The sequence below is a fragment of the Balaenoptera borealis genome (assembly GCF_965194805.1).
Source record: "Balaenoptera borealis genome assembly, chromosome: 2".
Taxonomy (NCBI): Eukaryota; Metazoa; Chordata; class Mammalia; order Artiodactyla; family Balaenopteridae; genus Balaenoptera; species Balaenoptera borealis.
Genome location: NC_138867.1, coordinates 103060177 through 103076373, shown reverse-complemented (window position 1 = coordinate 103076373; position 16197 = coordinate 103060177). Strand labels below are relative to the sequence as shown.

The 16197-nt window shown below is 40.2% G+C and overlaps 1 protein-coding gene across 7 annotated transcripts in view; it reads right to left on the bottom strand.

Moving 5' to 3' along the window:
• The window catches only part of SNX24 (sorting nexin 24), a 176041-nt gene that overhangs the window by 155655 nt on the left and 4189 nt on the right, over window positions 1–16197 (bottom strand). The window contains exon 2 of one of the 7 annotated variants that reach the window (XM_082380732.1): window positions 12473–12707. The exons of the other annotated variants lie outside the window; for them this stretch is intronic. The gene's annotated coding sequence lies outside the window, so the exon portion shown is untranslated. The remainder of the gene's footprint in view (window positions 1–12472; window positions 12708–16197) is intronic. 7 annotated transcript variants of the gene reach the window in all.

The following is a 16197-nucleotide window of genomic DNA, read 5'->3' as shown; positions in this document are numbered from 1 at the left end:
TACCAAAGCCTGGGCTCCAATCACCTGAGAATCTCTGGGGATGGAGCCTGAAGGAGCTCTTAAGAACCACTGACTTACCCTATTAAGATGTGCTGGGGCAAGTAACCTCCCTTAATGATCTCCACAAGCATCGTGGGGATATTTTTAGTGCAGTTCTTAACTTTTACTGCTCATCAGAATCACCCAGGGACTTTTAAAAAGTTCCAATGCTCAACCCATACTCCAGAACCATTAGATTAGATGCTCTGAGGGTAGGACCCAGGCATCTCTAGTTTATAAAGATCTCCAGGTGACTCCAAGCTGCAGCAAGAGCTGAGCACCACAGCGTTAGCAGCTAATTATTTGCACTAGAAGTTCAATCCCTCATTTGGATGGCATCCCAACGGGTCATCCACCAGCAGCACCATCACATCGACGATTAGCCTTTTTCTCAGACTCCCTGCCTTCTCCCGAGGTTGGTGATGACACCTAAAAGTCTTTCCGTTCGTCAGTCACAATTGCCTTTCCACTTATGGGAAATGCCACCTGACTCTCCCCTCAGTCCTTCAGAATGGTTTCTACTACTGAATGATTCATCTCATACACACATACAACATGGGTCATTCTCTCACCACTTTCAATTTTATTATCTCCACTTCCTTTTCTCACTCACTGGCATTTTCAACACTGTCACTTTTTTTGACCTCGTGGACCATACGGGGTTGATGCTGTTCTGGGCATTGCAACCTGGGCAGAAAGCTACAGTGTGGCTGAAACTAACCTGACATCCCAGGACTCTGCCATTCATTGGAGGTGGGCAGAGCTGCTATCCTGTTTGCTCTAGAGGGTAGCTGTAGAAGTTGACATGAGAAGTTTTAAAAGAGAAGAGCTTTGTGCTGCCTTTCCTTGAGAAGCAAAGCTCAGAAGGTTACCCTGAAATTCCCAATGCACATTTTTTGATTAATAACAAATCTGCATGGTTGAGAAGAATAAAAACCTTTGCACGTTTCAGTTCTAAACTTTTGAATTATGTAAACCTTCTTACATGGGACATAAGTGAAAAAAATTCTACAGTGAAAACAAACTGCTTTTTATCCAACAATATTTATATGCAAAAGAAGCAGCATTCACTGTGAAGATATTCTCTCAAAGGGCAAGTAAGGTGTTGATTAAAGCTTCCCTAAAACATATACTATTTTGGACTACTAATGAATGGCTGACAAGATTAATCTACATTTTCACCGTGAAAACCATCCTCCCTCCAGGCACACACAACAACATCAGTGAAAAAGTTCCTAGCACTAAAAAAAATGCGTTTGCTTGATAAAGTACTTCCTGTACTAGGTAAGACTTTGTTCATTACTTCGAAAAATGTTTTCAGTGCTATCTCAGATTTTTTCTGCAAAACTGACAATGGAAAACCCACAATGAATTCAGAGTCTATGATGGAAAAAACAGATCTGATTTCCCAACAAATTATAAGATAAAATGTAGCAGTAATTTACTCCAATAATTTTTATGGGAAAGATTAAGATTATTGACTTTCAAAATAAGGTCTCAACTAACGTCCTAAGTTAATTTCAATCCTCTACCTAACAATTGGTACTTGAGAAGGAATTTTAGGATAATATTTAAAAGTTAATTAAAAACAGTGTAAGCATTCACGTCAGTCAAGCATGACCTCTGCTCTACAATGCATTTAAATGCATGTCACCTTGACCTGTAACACAGCAATGTAAAAAATTTTGGTCAATATAAATCAAATGTACACTAATTTATTCAGCAGGTTTCCTGGTATCTGAATCAACATTAGAAATCTAACCAGTATTTGTTATTCTGCTATTGACAAAAGGAAGCATATTTAAATGATAACAAGTACTCATGGGTGTCATTTGGAAGTTAAATTGTTCCCCAAGGACAGCCTCTGTAAACATCTACATTTAAAGGTCATTTACCACCAAATTATGAACAACTGTTGCATTTATTAGCACAAGTTCAATAGTTAGGAAGCTGCAGCCATCAATTTTTACTGACAGTGAGATCTAATTGTTCACTAATAATAAACAAGGAAAACAGATCATTTCTATAAACTTTTATTCCCTGCACTATGATCACTTTTTAAAAATGGAGGTACAAAACCCTTCTACAGGTATGTATTTGAAGAGAAAACTTTCCAACTGCGGGGAGAACTAAACCATAGTGTAAAATAAATATCAGATAATAAAATATAAAAGCTTGTTTTCTCATGTTATATTCATCTGAACAAAAACAAAAAGGAGAAAAACACTACAATGTTTATATATGAATGAAATGTCTAATTTTACTTTTAGGAGGAAGTGTGATGGTTAATTTTACCATGAGGTGCCCGGATATTTGGTTAAACATTATTCTGGGTGTTGCTGTGAGAGTTTTGAGATGAGATTAATATTTAAACCGGTAGACTAAGTAAAGCAGGTTGCCCTCCATAACGTGGTGGGCCTCTTTGAATTTTGGATGCAACATATTCTGGTCCCTTTACCAAGTGACCTAAAAAGCTGCTAGTTTTGAGTGCACCCCAGAACAAGAGGAGGCTCTGTAATAGGTCCTGCTGTGGTTCAAGCTGCTCTGCCACTTGGGCCATGATGATCCAGCAGATCCAATGGTGCTAGAAGGGCAGTAGCACATGGGGATGGTGTTTGGAGCCTCCGGCAGGACCTTGCAGATGCATCACAGCGCAGGTCTTTAGGATTCTGGAGCAAAGCTCTGCCATCCTCTGTGGATACCTACTCTCCTTTTGAGGAACAGCTCTTGGCCTACTAATGGGCTTGAGTAGAGACTGAACACTTAGCCAGGACCAAGTTATGATGCAACCTGAACTGTCCATCAGGAACTGGGTGCTATTTGGCTCACCAGGCTAAAAGTTGGGCATGCACAGCAATATTTCATCATTAAACAGGAGTGGTACGTATGTGATTGGGCCCAAGAAGGCTGTGAAGGCACAAGTAAGTTACTTGAAGAAGTGGCCCAAATGCCCATGGTTCCCACTTCTGCTACATTACCTTCTCTCCTAGCCTAACCTATGGCCACTTGGGGAATTCCCTATGATCAGGTGATAGAGGAAGAAAAGACCTCTGCCTGGTCTACAGATGGTTCTGTTCCATAGGCAGGCACCACCTGAAAGTGGACACCCCGTCAATACGGGCCCCTTTCAGGGACACCCTTGGAAAACAATGGTGAAAGGAAATCCTCCCTGTGGGCAAATTGTGAGCAATGCACCTGGTTGCTCACTTTGCTTGGAAGGAGAAATGGGCAGATGTGCTACCACATACCAATTCATAGGTTGTGAGCAATGATTTGGCCGGATGATCAGGGAACTGGAAAGAACATGATTGGAAAACGGTGACAAGGAAATCTGAGGAAGAGGTATGTGGACAGACCTCTCCGAATGGGCAAAAAACATGAAGATATTTGTGTCCCATGTGAATGCTCACCAAAGGGCGACCTCAGCAGAGGAGGATTTTAATAATCAAGTGAATACGATGACCTGTTCTGTGGATACCAGTCAGCCTCTTTCCCCAGCCACCCCTGTCATCAATGAGCTCATGAACGAAGTGGTCAAGGTGGCAGGGATGGAGGTTATGCACGGGCTCAGCAACATGGCCTTCCACTCACCAAGGCTGACCTGGCTACGGCCACTGCTGAGTGCCAGCAGCAGAGACCAACGCTGAGCTCTTAATACGGCGCCATTCCCCAGGGTGATCAGCCAGCTTCCTGGTAGTAAGTTGATTACGTTGGACCACTTCCATAATGGAAGGGACAATATTTTGTCCTTCCTGAAACAGACCCTTACTCTGGATACAGATCTGCCTTCCATACATGCAATGCTTTTGCCACGACTACCATCCATGGACTTATGGAATGAATACCTTATCCACCATCAAGGCATTCCGCAGCACAGCATTGATTCTGCTCAAATAACTCATTTCACAGCAAATAAAGTGATGCAATGGGCCCATGATCGTGGAATTACTGGTATTACCATGTTCCCCACCATCCTGAAGCAACTGGTTTGACAGAAGGTGGAATGGCCTTTTGCAGACTCAGTTACAGTCTCAGCCACATGGCAATACCTTGCAGGCTGGGACAAGGTTCTCTAGGAAGGTGGATATGCTCTGAATCAGCATCCAATATAAGGTGCTGTTTCTCCCAAAGCCAGGATTCACAGACCCAGGAACAGAGAAGTGGAAATGGGAGTGACACAATTCACTATTACCCCTAGGGACCCACTGGCAAAAATCTTGCTTTCTGTCCCCATGAATTTATGCTCGGCTGGCCCAGAAGTCTTAGTTCCAAAGGGGAAAAAATGCTTCTATGCTTCTACCAAGGGACACAACAATGATTCCACTGAACTAAAATTTAAGACTATCACCTGGCCACTCTGATCTCCTCGTGTCTCTAAGTAAGTGCAGAGGGAGTTACTGTGCCGGCTGGGGCGACTGATCCTAATTGCCAAGGGGAAACTGGACCACTACTCCACAATGGAGGTAAGGAAGAGTGTATCTGCAACACAGGAGATCCCTTAGGATGTCTCTTAATATTACGATGCCCTGTGATAAAAGTCAACAGAAAACTATAACAATCCAATTCAAGCAGAACTACTAACATCTCAGACCCTTTGGGAATGAAGGTTTGGGTCACTTCACTAGGTAAAGAACCAAGAGCAGCTAATGTACTTACTGAAGGCAAGGAGAATATGGACTGGGCAGTGAAAGAAGGTAGTTATAAACATCAGCTGCAAACTTGTGACCAGTTACAGAAATGAGGCCTGTAATTGTCATGAGTATTTCCTTCTGTGTTATGAATATGTTTGTGTGCATATATAAATGTGTACATACATATATTAATATACAGAAAGCAAATATCTTTGTTTTCTTCCCTCTTTTATCTCCTTATTGTGTAACATAAGATGTACTGACTTTATACAGGAGTATTTAAGTATTGTTAACTTCACATCATAGTATTTAAGTTTCAGGATGTCCTGACTCAAGGACCTTAACTCCTCTTCTGGGTAAGGGGTTAGAGTGTTTTCAGTTGTATATAGGATAGTTGTATCATGTGAGGTAGAATTATGACCTTATTGTCATCTTTATTTGGAGATTAAGTATGGTTTAAGGAGATGCACGTGGGTGTCAAGTTGGTAAGGGGTGGACTTGGAATGGTTAATTTTATATGTCAATTTGACTGACCCACAAGATGCCTAGATATTTGGTGAAACATTTCAAATTAAGCAGGTCCAAAAATAGGACTTCTGATCTTTCCCCCGAAATGTGCTCTACCCAAATTCATCCACATTTCAGTAAACAGTGCCACCATTCTTCCATTTGCTCAAGCTAAATATCTTGAAGTCATCCTGTTCCTCATTTTTTCTCACACTCCATATCAAATCCATCAGTGAATCCTGTTGGCTCCATCATCAAAATCTGTCCAGAATCCATCCATCTTCCACCACTTTCATCTACAGAACTGTTCTAAGCCATCATCATCTTTTATGTAGGATACTACAATAGCTTCCTAACTGAGCTTCCAGCCTGTACCTGACCCTCCTATAGTTTATTTTCCACACTGAAATAAGACTGATTCTTTTCAAAGTTAACTCACGTAACTAACATGTAAGGACGGGGATTTCCATCTGTTTTCTCTGCTACTGTGTCCTCAGCATCTAGAAGAGTGCCACTACACTGATCATGTGGTTAGTAATCAAAACATACTTGGTGAATCAAATCATTCCTCTGCTTCCCTTCTCTCAGAGTAAAAGCCTTATCCCTCCTTCCCAGACCTACTGGCTATGCACTGCCCAAACCATCACCCCACCTCACATTATCCGCCCCCATCACACTACCTGCGACCTCATCCCCTATTACCCCCTATTCTCTGACTCCAGTCCAACCTCACTGGACTCCTTCCTACATCTAAAACACACTGGGCACATTCCTATCTCATGCCCTTTGCACACACTGTTCCTGTTGCCTAGACAATGTTTCCTAGATAACCTCATGACTCACCCCCTCACCTCCTTCAGGTCTCTGTTCCAATGTCACTTTCCCAGGGAGGGCTTCTCTGATGCTCCCCCCGGCACTCTTTATCCCCCTTCCCTTGTTTATTTTACTCAGCACTTATCACTATCTGAGATACTATATAATTTAATTATCATGTTTATTTCTGCCCTTCTCCACCCATCCAATTAGAATGTAAGCTTCTTGAGGATAGAAACTGTCGACTGACTCTCCTTGAAGAGAGACCTTTGCCTGTTTTGTTCATTGCTATATCCCAAACAGGTGGATTACTGCCTGCCACTCAGTAGGTAGTCAGTAAATATTTGTTAAATATTTATTTAACAAATGAGTGATCTGTTTCCATTTTCTCTTGGTATTATCAACAACGCTACAACGAATAACTTTACATGTATATCCTTGTGCATTCATGGATACAGACCAAAAAGTGGGAAGCCTGGGTCAAAGGGTTATATAAATATTTTATTTAGTAAATACTGTCAAACTGACCTCCAAAACAGAGTCTCCAAGTTATAGTCTCACCAACAGTAGGAAAGTCTCAGCAACAGACAGTAAAGAACCGTCTCCCCTCACCCCTATTTTCATCAGTACTGGTTTTTATCAATCTTTTTCACTTTGCCTATCGAATTTTTTAAAAACTTGGTTTCAACTTTGCCCTTCCTTAATTACTAGTGAGACTAACTATCTTGTCATATGTTTTTGGTCATTTGTACCTCTGATATTTCTCTCCTCTTAAAAACAAACAAACAAACACACAAACACTCTCATTACTTGTAGAGCTTCCAGGACAGAATTTTACCTGGGGATCTACAGTCCCACTAAACCACTCAACCCAACCTTCAAACTCCAGTCCCACCCCACCACCTACCCACTACCCAGACTTCTCACCCTTCCCCAGGCCCTTCCTTGAACCTGAAATGACCTTCTTCCCTTTCTCAAACTGGCAAACTGCCACTCATCCTTCCAGAACAAGCTCTCATGTCAGCTACCCTGCACCCACAATACCAGTGCAATGCCTGCGAGAAAGGAGGCACATAATAATCACGAGAATGAATTGTTGCTCTACTGGGCTTGTGTAATTTTGAAAATAAGATTAAGTTCCACTGGCAAGGTGAAGAGAACGGGGAGGGTGTATAAGAGAGAGAAGCTCATGGTTTCTAAAACAATTTCTAAATTCCTAAATTTATCTAAACTCAAAGAACTAAGAAAAGGCAGATGGTGAGACTCAACCCACATATTGGTTCTTCCTTAGAATAAAAATTTTTAAGTGAAAACCTGAGTAATCTGCATTTTTAATAAAAATCAACAAGAGGACAGTAGCATATTTAAAATACCCACCACACTCCCTTCAAAAAAGGGGGGCGCAACTAGAAGGGGACACAAGAATGTTTCAAATATGCCCAATCCAGTCATCAGAATTTAGCCAGCAAACTACATGGAATCTACATTCAGATACCACCATTCACCTATCAGATTGGCAAAAATCCAAAAGCCTGACAACATGCTCAATTGGCAAGCTTGTGAGGAAACAAGTACTCTCATAAACTGCTATGGGAGTGCAAAATTGCACAATTCAAGGAAGGGAATTTGACAATGCCTGGCAAAATTAAATATGCATTTACCTTTTGATCTCGTAACCCACTGCTAGGAATCTATTTTAAAGATACACTGACAAAAATACAAAAAGACATATGGACAAGGCTATTGACTGCAGCCAACAATGGAGAGCGAAGAGCTATAGAAAAGAATGCAGCATCTCTGCGTATGCCCGTGTAGTCATCTCCAGGATATACTGTTATGTAAAAAAAAGCACGTGGAAGAAAATGTTTTAATGTATTACTGTTTAATCTAAGAAAAGGAGTAGAGGAACAAGCATATTTGTATTTGTGTATATATATTTGTAATATAAGGATAAACCATAACTGTTTTTCTTAATGGGCATTAATGGCAGAGGAAGGAAACGGTGAATAGGACATAAACGGAAGTTAGATTTCTGCAGATAAACCTGATGCAGTAGATACTTTACACAAGTACAAAACAAAATTAATTTTTTAAAAATCCCTAAGAATACAAAATAAAATGAGACCAGGTAGCTAGTTGGTGTTATCAGAGATGCAGATCCCGCGGATGTGGAGGGCCGATCACGGGACTTGAGCATCCTGGGATTTTGGTATGCAGAGCGGATCCTGGAACCAATCAATGGGCCACAGATAACGAGGGACAACTGTACTGAGATTTTCAGTGTGGGAGAAAGGAGACACAGTTGAAGACACAAGAGACTAAGAAAATAAATTCCTTCCTTGACCACAGAAAAGATCTAGAGACCTCCACAAATGCGGTCATCCCTTGGAATCTGTGGGGGATGAGTTCCAGGAGCCCCAAACTCTGTGGATGCTCAAGTCCTTTACAACAAAGGACACTGTACAGTAAATACAGTCCGCTCTCCATATCCGTGTGCTCGGCATCTGCCGATTCCATGAACTGCAAAAAGGTTTAGTTTAGGTTGGTTGAATGGGTGTGAAACCCACAGATCCAGAAAGCCGACTGTATATACCCCATGCCCAGATCGTGGTCTCTAAATCATTTCCCACTAAAGGTAACCAGGAATCTTTAGAGAAAAAGCTAAAGGGGCTTTTCCAGATCTGGGGCAATAAAGGTAAACGATTTACTGGGAATATCTTGTTATACTAGAAAGCAAGGAAGTTATCAAAGACTACTGAGGTTGTGTCAAAGACACAGCAGCCAACGTGAAAAAGCCAAACTTGAAAATGACCAAAGACGGGACAAAAAGCATATAAGAATGACAAAGGCAGTGGACTGAACTACATCAAACATGCTAATATACATAAATTCATAACAATGCTAATTTTTAAAAGAAAGCCTCTATGATCACTTTTAGTTTGTGATCTTTGGAGGCAACCAACCCATAATGTTGACAAATAAATAATAAGAGAAAGAATCAAGCATTTATCCTGCCTTTCCTATAAAAACTAAGCTTCAGAGTAACTAATTTATGAGGCAAAGTTCCTTCTTTATACATGTATTCAAGCCAATAAATGAAGAGAGAATGATAAAATTAGTATATCAATGCTAAGCAACCGCTAATGAATTAATAGATTCCTTATTAATTAACATTAATTAATACTAATTAATTAATTAATATTGATTAATATTAATAGGCAATGTTCTTCGAGGGCTGCTAGCATCACAAATCAAATCTGAAAATGACCAAGCCTCTACCTTTTTACCACGTAAGGAACAGAAAAATGTGTTAATATTTTTATATTACACATGACAAGGATGTAATGGCAAGGATGTAATCAGCAAAATCCAATGTGGGAAACTCTATGAGACAAATGTCACAGTTTATACAACAAACTAATTGTTAAAAAAAAAGCAAGGGAGAGAGGTAGAAAAAGAACCTATAGATTAAAAAAGATATATTAAGCAATCACATTCTATAGACCTAGTTTCAATCCCAATTCAAACAAGCTGCATTAAAAAAAAAAAAAAAGAACATGAATGGGAAAATTAAGGAAATGTAAAAATGGATTGATATTTACAATATTGATGAATTATGGCTTATTTTTAAATAATCTGATAATGATATTGTGATTATATTTTAAAAGGGGAATCTTTATTTTTTAGACATACAAACTGAAAATATTCACTGACAGGTCTGAGATTTCCTTCAAAATGAAATCTTGGGGAGGCTGTGCAAGGAGCAGTGGAAAAGAGTAGGAGACAAAACTGGCCATGAGTTTATCATTTTTAAAGCTGAGTAAAGGACCACCCCAGTGGTGCAGTGGTTAAGAATCCGCCTGCCAATGCAGGGGACACAGGTTCGATCCCTGGTCCAGGAAGATCCCACATGCCTCGGAGCAACTAAGCCCGTGCGCCACAACTACTGAGCCTGCGCTCTAGAGCCCGCAAGCCACAACTACTGAGCCCACTCGCCACAGCTACTAAGTTCGCACACCTAGAGCCCATGCTCTGAAGCAAGAGAAGCCACCGCAATGAGAAGCCCGCACACAGCAACAAAGAGTAGCCCCTGCTCGCCGCAACTAGAGAAAGCCAGCGCATCAGCAAAGACCCAATGCAGCCAAAAATAAATAAAATAAATAAATTTTTAAAAATTAAAAAAAAAAAAAAAGATGAGTAAAGAGGTCACTATTCTCTCCACTGCTGGAGATGTTGAAATTTTCCATAATAAGTGGTTACTTTTAAAAGAGAGGGTGAGCAAGACAACAATTGAAAATTAAAACAGAACTGACAAATACAAAGCAAAATAACAGGAAATTGCATTAAAAACCTGAATGAGTACCTGGAAAACTAGCAGAAGAATACAAGGTATGAGCCCAGTGGTTTGCTTGTTTTGGAGAGATGCAGTGGGGGATGGAAGAGAACGGAGAAGGTGGGAAATATGTATCTCCATGCCCGCTATAATACATCCCAATCATTTATATAAACGTACTAGTCTCTGTGATTTTGAAGGAAAAAAATATGTAGTAAATAGGGCTAGAAAACTAAACCTGAATTGAACTGACAAAAGTTGTAATAAGAATACAAGTTGGTTAAATGTAATTGTTGCTTCTGTAGTACTTCAAAGTCTCTGCAAAGAGTTTATCTTACATAGCACAAATATTTATCCTAGACTTTGGTTTACACTATTAATTCACATTACAGAACTTAAAAAAAAAAAGTAAACTTCAAGGCAGTCCCTACTTGAAATAATATGAATAAATCACGAACATAACTAGACACCATTCCTTGCACTTTGTAAGGATTCTCTCACTTCATCCTTAAACCATCCTATAAGGTAGTTACAGGCAGATCTCATTTTATTGCACTTCACTTTATTACACTTTGCAGATACTACATTTCTTACAAATTGAAGGTTTGTGGCAACCCTACGTGGAACAAGTCTATTAGCACCATTTTTCCAACAGCATTTGTTCACCTCATGTCTCTGTGTAACATTTTGGTAATTCTTGCAATATTTCCAACTTTTCCATTATTATTATGTTTGTTATGGTGATCTTGTGATTACTGATCTTTGATGTTACTATCGTAATTGTTTTGGGGCACCAGAAACTGTGTCCATATAAGACAGCAAATTTAATCGATAAATGTTGTGTGTGTTCTGACTGCTCCACAAACTGACCACTCACCATCTCTCTCCTTCTCCTTGTGCCTTCCTATTCCCTGAGACACAACAATATTTGAAATTAGGCCAATTAATAACACTACACTGGCCTCTAAGTGTTCAAATGAAAGGAAGAGTCGCACATCTCTCACTTTAAATCAAAAACTAGAAATGATTAAGCTTAGTGAGGAAGGCATGCTGAAAGCCAAGATAAGCTAAAAGCTAGACCTCTTGCACCAAACAGTTAACCAAGTTGTGAATGGACAAGTTCTTGAAGGAAATTAAAAGTGCTACTGCAGTGAACACATGAATGGTAAAAAGTGAAACAGCCTTATTGCTGATACGGAGAAAGATTTAGTGGTCTGGATAGAAGATCAAACCAGCCACAACATTCCCTTAAGCCAAAGCCTAATTCAAAGAAGTCCCTAACTCTCTTCAATTCTGTGAAGGCTGAGAGAGGTGAGGAAGCTGCAGAAGAAAAGTCTGAAGCTAGCAGAGGTTGGTTCATGAGGTTTAAGGACAGAAGCTGTCTCCACAACATCAAAGTGCAAGGTGAAGCAGCAAGTGCTGATGTAGAAGCTGCAGCAAGTTATCCAGAAGATCTAGCTAAGATAATGAATGAAGGTGGCTACACTACACAACAGATTTTCAATGTTGATGCAACAGCCTTTTCTTGGAAGATGTCATCTAGGACTTTTCATAGCTAGAGAAGAGAAGTCAATGCCTGGCTTCAAAGCTTCAAAGGACAGGTTGACCCTCCTGTTAGGGGCTAATGCAGCTGGTGACTGACGCTAAAGCCAATGCTCATTCACCATTCCAAAAATCCTAGGGCCCTTAAGAATTATGCTAAATCTACTCTGCCTGTGCTCTCTAAATGGAATATCAAAGCCTAGATGACAGCACATCTGTTGACAACATGGCTTACTGAATATTTTAAGCCCACTGTTGAGAACTACTGCTCAGAAAAAAAAATTCCTTTCAAAATATGACTAGACATTGACAATGCACCTGGTCACCCAAAAGCTCTGATGAAGATGTACAACGAGATTCATATTGTTTTCATGCCTGCTAAGACAACATCTGTCCATAGCCTGTGCCATGGATTAAGGAGTAGTGTCAAATTTCAAGTCTTATTTCTTAAGAAATACATTTCAGAAGGCTATAGCTGCCACAGATAGTGATTCCTCTGATGGATCAGGGCAAAGTAAATTGAAAACCTTCTGGAAAGGATTCACCATTCTACATGCCATTAAGGATATTCATGATTCATGGGAAGAGGTCAAAATATCAACATTACCAGATGTTTAGAAGAAGTTGATTCCAACCCTTCATGGATGACTTTGAGAGGTCCAAGACTTCAATGCAGGAGTTCACTGCAGATGTGTTAGAAACAGCAAGAGAACTAGAACTAGAAGTAGAGCCTGAAGATGTGACTCAATTGCTGCAATCTCATAATGAAACGTCAATGGATGAGGAGTTGCTTCTTATCAGCAAAGAAAGTGGTTTCTTGAGATGGAATCTACTGGTGAAGACTGTTGGAATGACAACAACGGATTTAGAATATAACATAAACTGAGATGATAAAGCAGCAACAGGGTGTGAGAGGACTGACTCCAATTTTGAAAAGAGTTCTGTGCGTAAAATGCTATCAAACAGCATTGCAAGCTGCAGAGAAACCATTCATGAAAGGAAGAGTCCATCAGTGCAGCAAACTTCACTGTTGTCTTATTTTAAGAAATAGCCACAGCACCACAACCTTCGGCAACTATCACCCTGATCAGTCAGCAGACATCAACGTCAAGGCAAGACCCTCCGCCAGCATAAAGGTTATGACTCACTGAAGGCTCTGATGAAGGTTAGCATCTTTTCGCAATAAGGTATTTTTTAATTAAGCTATGTAAATTTTTTTTTTTTAGACATAATGCAACTGCTCACTTAATAGACTACAGTATAGCGTAAACATAACTTTTATAGCTCTGGAAAACCAAAAAGTTTGTGTGACTCGCTTTATTGCAATAAGCAGTGGTCTGGAACTGAACTCGAAATATCTCTGAGATATGTCTGTACTAGCATGCTCTTTTACAGATGAGGAAAATAAGACACAGGAAGATTCAGCAGCTTGCCCAAAGTCTGGCTTCAGGCTAAATGCTGCAGGCAAGATCTGAGGCAGACAGCATGAGTCCATCCACAGCCTGTGCTTTTCATTGTGAGGCTGTGTCAGCTTCTGTCATAAACTGGTAGAATATTATAAATAGGGTTTTGCCAAATGGCAAAACTTTCCAAGGAAGCATCTGAAATAATCAAAATTTGATTTAATCGGTACAGGTTCATATCTAATAACATGCCTGTCTCATTTTTGAGAGACAGTGTACTACAACTTGGACTACTTAGTATCACATCAAAGCAGATGAAACTAAATACAATGTGGTATCCTGGATGAGATCCTGGAACAGAAGAAGCACGTTAGTGGAAAAATTGGTGAAATCCAAAAAGTCTGGAGCTTAGTTAATAACAAGTTACCAATGCTAGTTTCCTTATTTTGATGTTACCATGGTAATGGATGATGGTAACAGCAGAACTGGGTGAGGGGTATATGGAACTGTCGGTACTAATTTTGCAACCTTCCTGCAAATCTAAAATTATTTCAAAATCAAAAGTTTATTTTAGGGCTTCCCTGGTGGCGCAGTGGTTGAGAATCTGCCTGCTAATGCAGGGGACACGGGTTCGAGCCCTGGTCTGGGAAGATCCCACATGCCGCGGAGCAACTAGGCCCGTGAGCCACAACTACTGAGCCTGCGCGTCTGGAGCCTGTGCTCCACAACAAGAGAGGCCACGATAGTGAGAGGTCCGCGCACCGCGATGAAGAGTGGCCCCCGCTTGCCGCAACTGGAGAAGGCCCTCACAGAAAGGAGGACCCAACACAGCCAAATATAAATAAGTAAATTAATTTTAAAAAAAAAAACAACTTTAAAAAAAAAAATCATCTTTAAAAAAAAAAAAAAAAAAGTTTATTTTAAAAGAATAGATCAATTTCTAAGCACCATATCTGCAAAATTCAATCCTCTTGTAAAATTTTTGATTTTCAAGTGAATGTAGCATTCTGTTTCTTAACGTTCAAGAATATTTTCAAACTGTATTTCTTGTCTTCAAGGGTAAGGAACATATCTTACACATGCTTGACTTAATCACTCAACACACGTTTAATGTTCGCCTATGCTGTGAGTTTACCACGTGTGAGGCACTGTGCCAGCTATGTCCTTGTTACACAAAGGCCTCCTGCATCATAGATGCTTATAAAGGGTGACTGGAAGATAATCGTTGTGGGCACTGTGGTCTTGCTACCCTTCTGAACTTCTCCCACTGCGGTGTCTACAGGGTTAGGTGGCAGGAATGGCCTGACCTCATTCCTAGCTCCAGGGATGCCCCCTAACTATTTTCACTCCATCTGGTTAACTTATCCTTGCCATAGTGATTACATGAATCATGGTGAAGGCAGCCAATCAGCACACAGAATTCCTCTGGCAACTGCATGGGTTGAGGAACTAACTAGGGATAATGAGATATGAAGGAAGGAAAGTGCCCTTGCTCTGAAGAAACACCCTCTCTTCCTCTGGATTTTGTAGAATACGATTTTTTTTTTTTTTTTAATCTGCAATATGTTACCATTTTGTCACCAGGTGGAAGCTACTCTGAGGATGAAAGTAAACAGAGAGTGGACGTGGCCAGGCCCCCTTGATCGTACCAGTGTCATTCTCACAAATATAAAATGGCAATAATAATATTTCCCACAGACCACTGTTAATTCCAAGGCAATATGTGCACTATGGCTATGTTAAAAACAACTAAGAATTGGGATGATATTAAGGTTTTGCTAACCTTGTGGTAGTATTTACATTTTGGTTATGTTTCTTTAAAAAGTCTTTGCGGGGCTTCCCTGGTGGCGCAGTGGTTGGGAATCTGCCTGCCAAAGCAGGGGGTGCGGGTTCGGGGCCCTGGTCTGGGAAGATCCCACATGCCGCGGAGCAACTGGGCCCGTGAGCCACAATTACTGAGCCTGCGCGTCTGGAGCCTGTGCTCCGCAACAAGAGAGGCCGCGATAGTGAGAGGCCCGCGCGCTGTGATGAAGAGTGGCCCCCGCTTGCCACGACTAGAGAAAGCCCTCGCACAGAAACGAAGACCCAACACAGCCAAAAATAAATAAATAAATAAATTTTAAAAAAAAAGTCTTTGCCTGTCAGATATTCACAGTAAAATATTTACAGGTGAAATTTTATTTTGGATTTGCTTTAAAACACTCCAGAATTATTTTTTTAATGGAAGAATGAAGGGTGGTGAACGAAATAAGTATTGTAAAATATTGAAGGTGAGTAATGGGTAAATGGTGGTTCATTATATTGTTCTATTTGTGTATTTTAATCTAGAAAATATTAAACTGATAATTATCCCTGCATATATCTCAATATTATGATCGTGTATATATGGAGCTGCCTTATCTATTGAAAAGCATGATATAAAGTAAATCAGTGAAGAGTCCAGATCTCAAGAAAAAGACGTATTTGTATAAACACAACACACTCAGTCACACACATACAGTTAAAATGGACTTGAAAATCTATCTAATTGAATGCCTCGATTTTTACAACTATGGAAAATGAAATCTAATACCTTCAAACTTTTATGTTGTTACATGAATGGTAATTCTAGTTTTGTTTTGTTTTGTTTTTACCAACCATGTTATCTGAAAATGGAAAATATCAATACTAGCCTATATTGGCACCCAGAACCTGCTTCCTTTCATGTCCAATGGGCTGTTCTCCATCCTCACCTGACAAGGCCAGTGAGCCATATCTAGCACTTTCCTTCTTATAAAGCACCTACTGTTCTTTCTCTTCCTGCCTCACACCCCTCACCCAGACCTCTCTATGTATCCTGAACTCCAAAATGAAATAGCCTCATCTGCCACAAAAAACTCAGCAGGCCCCCAAATGAAACTGCCCACATGTCAGTTCTTTTTTGGTCACT